The 4,508-nt window shown below is 42.1% G+C and overlaps 1 protein-coding gene across 1 annotated transcript in view; it reads left to right on the forward strand.

The window, feature by feature from the left end:
• The window catches only part of cacna2d3a (calcium channel, voltage-dependent, alpha 2/delta subunit 3a), a 92,645-nt gene that overhangs the window by 43,399 nt on the left and 44,738 nt on the right, over positions 1–4,508 (forward strand).

The following is a 4,508-nucleotide window of genomic DNA, read 5'->3' on the forward strand; positions in this document are numbered from 1 at the left end:
TCAGGAAGCTTGTTCTGCAGAGCGTCTGCTCCACTAGACTTCTCTGTTTTAAAGTGTTCCTCGTGTGTTCACATGAAGAACAAAGAGAAGATCCTGAGAGGATCATGGGACATGGAGGACATGGAGCTCCATCTGGTTGGAGGGCTTTACTTCCTGTGGATAACAGACTTCATGAAATAGACTTCATCATGGTCATCAGGGTTTTTTATGCCGTAAACTGCACAACTCACTTATGAAGGTACTTATGAAGTACCTATGAAGTACTTATGAAGTACCTATGAAGTACCTATGAAGTACTTATGAAGTACCTATGAAGTACCTATGAAGTACTTATGAAGTACCTATGAAGTACCTATGAAGTACTTATGAAGTACCTATGAAGTACCTATGAAGTACCTATGAAGTACTTATGAAGTACCTATGAAGTACCTATGAAGTACCTATGAAGGTACTTATGAAGTACCTATGAAGTACCTATGAAGGTACTTATGAAGTACTTATGAAGTACCTATGAAGTACCTATGAAGTACTTATGAAGTACTTATGAAGTACCTATGAAGTACCTATGAAGTACCTATGAAGAACCTATAAAGTACCTATGAAGTACTTATGAAGTACCTATGAAGGTACTTATGAAGTACCTATGAAGTACCTATGAAGGTACTTATGAAGTACTTATGAAGTACCTATGAAGGTACTTATGAAGTACCTATGAAGAACCTATGAAGTACCTATGAAGGTACTTATGAAGTACCTATGAAGTACCTATGAGGTACTTATGAAGAACCTATGAAGTACCTATGAAGTACCTATGAAGTACTTATGAGGTACTTATGAGGTACCTATGAAGTACTTATGAGGTACCTATGAAGTACCTATGAAGAACCTATGAGGTACCTATGAAGTACCTATGAGGTACCTATGAAGTACCTATGAAGTACCTATGAAGTACTTATGAAGTACCTATGAAGTACTTATGAGGTACTTATGAGGTACCTATGAAGTACTTATGAGGTACCTATGAAGTACCTATGAAGAACCTATGAAGTACTTATGAGGTACCTATGAGGTACCTATGAAGAACCTATGAGGTACCTATGAAGAACCTATGAGGTACCTATGAAGAACCTATGAGGTACCTATGAAGAACCTATGAGGTACCTATGAGGTACCTATGAGGTACCTATGAAGAACCTATGAGGTACCTATGAAGAACCTATGAAGAACCTATGAGGTACCTATGAAGAACCTATGAGGTACCTATGAAGTACCTATGAAGAACCTATGAGGAACCTATGAGGTACCTATGAGGTACCTATGAAGTACCTATGAGGTACCTATGAAGAACCTATGAAGTACCTATGAAGAACCTATGAGGTACCTATGAAGAACCTATGAGGTACCTATGAAGTACCTATGAGGTACCTATGAAGAACCTATGAGGTACCTATGAGGTACCTATGAAGAACCTATGAGGTACCTATGAAGAACCTATGAGGTACCTATGAGGTACCTATGAAGAACCTATGAGGTACCTATGAAGTACCTATGAGGTACCTATGAGGTACCTATGAAGAACCTATGAGGTACCTATGAAGAACCTATGAGGTACCTATGAGGTACCTATGAAGAACCTATGAGGTACCTATGAAGAACCTATGAAGAACCTATGAAGAACCTTCTCGTAGTGCGTGCATGACAGCCTCCCTCTGAGCAGAGCGTGTGATGTGATGTTAGAAACGTTGCTGCTCTGCGATCAACGAGAGACTGAAACAGTTTGTGAGACGAGAAGATGACGAGACACAGATGAACCCAACATGAACGGGTTATTAATGTATTCATCTGCACATCCAGGGTCTACTGCAGTGTGTGTGTGTGTGTGTGTAGTAACATGTGATGCAGGGTCTACTGCAGTGTGTGTGTGTGTGTGTGTGTGTAGTAACATGTGATGCAGGGTCTACTGCAGTGTGTGTGTGTGTGTGTGTGTGTAGTAACATGTGATGCAGGGTCTACTGCAGTGTGTGTGTGTGTGTGTGTGTGTAGTAACATGTGATGCAGGGTCTACTGCAGTGTGTGTGTGTGTGTGTGTGTGTGTGTAGTAACATGTGATGCAGGGTCTACTGCAGTGTGTGTGTGTGTGTGTGTGTGTGTGTGTGTGTGTGTGTGTGTGTGTGTGTGTGTGTGTGTGTGTAGTCGTAGTATTTGGAAAGCCTCTAACATACTTTGTCCGAGCTGAAGCCGTCCGTCCTCAAACGTATTGATTCTGAAACATGAACCGCAGGTTCTTCTGGTATTATTTGGCTGTAATTTTCCGACTCAAAAACATCATTTTAAGCGTCTCCCTGGGAGTTCCACGCTCGGTCCTGCAGACTTGGGAAAATGCATTTTGTTAATCACATCAGCACACACACCCCCAAACCCAGCCGCTCGCACGGTTCTGCTCAAATCCATTTGAGCAGCTTTAATTTTTAGAGTGCAGCTTTGTAGAGTGTGTGTGTGTGTGTGTGTGTGTGTGTGTGTGTGTGTGTGTGTGTGTGTGTGTGTTCTCCTGCCTTGCCTCACGGTGCACACAGAGCAGAGTTTGTGAAAGTAGGAGGAGCAACAGGAGAAACTTGAGAGTTTAAAAATGAAATGTGATGCTAAGTCGCCTTCATGACTCTGCTGCTGAACGACTTCTGAAGTCTGTGGAACGAGGGTTGTGTGTGTGTGTGTGTGTGTGTGTGTGTGTGTGTGTGTGTGTGTGTGTGTGTGTGTTGTGTGTGTGTTGTGTGTGTTGTGTGTGTGTGTGTGTGTATGTATGTGTGTGTTGTGTGTGTGTGTGTGTTGTGTGTGTTGTGTGTGTATGTGTGTGTTGTGTGTATGTGTGCTGTGTGTGTGTGTGTGTGTGTGTGTGTGTGTTGTGTGTGTGTGTGTGTGTGTGTGAGTGTGTGTGTGTGTGTGTGTGTGTGTGTGTGTGTGTGTGTGAGTGTGTGTTGTCTCTGCAGCTCTTTGAGACATTACAGATTGAGGTTCTGCTGTCATGGACCATCAGGATGGACCTTCACTGCGTGAGCTGCTTCCTCTCTGCGTCCTCCTCTCATCTCCTTTCCTTCTGTTTCATAACCTGCTTCATTCTCCTCGTCATCTTTATTTCCTCCTCCGCGCTGTAACGCTTAACGCTTACAGAGCAGCAAGACGTCCTGCATGTGTGTTGTTTGGATGGTGCTTTGTTTTATAGATAACCAGAACAGTTCATTAAAAATACATGAAAACACATTTTCAATCAATTAATTGTCGAACCCATTTTTTAAGCTTTGCTAATGTCAGGAAACTATTTCCAATCAGCGAATCAAGACAATAACTGAGAGATTAATGGATGATGAAGCGAGGCTTCAGGCTGACGGAGAACACGTGGAGATCAATCAATAATCAATAATCAATCTCTAGATTTACAGTTTGAAGTCAGAACAGATGCTGATCCTCAGTTTGAGCTCATGAGAATCACAAAGTGCTTTTCTTCATTTTCAACAGAAAGTAAATAGAAAATGTTCAACTACAGACCCTCATGAAGAAGTCACTACATATATATATATATATATATATGTATATATATATATATATATATATATATATATATATATATATATATATATATATATATATATTCATCACTGTGTGTGTGTGTTTGTGGCAAATTATGTCGCACCCATTAATTTTTCATCGCATTAAATGAAACATTATTTAGCTGCTTTGACTGTTTTTGGTGCTTTTTACATGCATGTATGATTATGAATATGAGTGTGTGTGTGTGTGTGTGTGTGTGTCTGTGTCTATACAGCTCTGATGGTGGCATTTCAAAAATTGCCTTTTAATGCAGAACATGGTGAATAGATGGTAATTATCACCAGCTGTGCTAAAAATACCACGTGCACCCTGTCGGGTGAAACCTCCTCCGTCGCTATTCGGGGTTTATTATAAAATGTTTGCGTGTTTTTTTTGCCACTGGATACACATTTGGCTGGCAGCGCTTTGATAGGAATTTCCTTATCTCTCCTTTCCAGAGCGCTGCTGCATCCATGTGAAATTGGCTCGGTAATCTTCTGCGATTTTCCTCCCTTGCTCTTTTAGCCGCTCCGCTCATGTCGTGTAAATAGGAAAGCAGAGAGCAGCCTCTCATGCCCTCTGCAGCCAATGAAATGCTTCCATGGAGGTTGGAGACAAACAGCCGATTGCCACTGATGTTGACTGAAAGTGTCTGCTGAGCTTTGGGAGGCAAAGCTTCATCTTTCCCTTTTGTCCTCCTGGTGAGTCGAGGGCTTCAGCACCAGGCCAGAGGAGGCCGATGGGGGTTCATTTGCTTTTCTTATCACTGGGGAGAGATGTTGGACCTGAGTGTGTCCTCGCCGTCCTGCGACGCGCATCATCGGTGGTGTGAAGATGGATTTTTAAGCCATTTCATGGAGAGTTGGCCTTCAGTTGCAACGTGTGTTGCACAAACACTCAGCACATGGTCATCTCCAGACAGGAAG

The sequence above is a fragment of the Clinocottus analis genome, unplaced genomic scaffold (genome assembly GCF_023055335.1).
Source record: "Clinocottus analis isolate CAN_PGR_092001 unplaced genomic scaffold, fCliAna1.0.p SCAF_39, whole genome shotgun sequence".
Lineage (NCBI taxonomy): Eukaryota > Metazoa > Chordata > Actinopteri > Perciformes > Cottidae > Clinocottus > Clinocottus analis.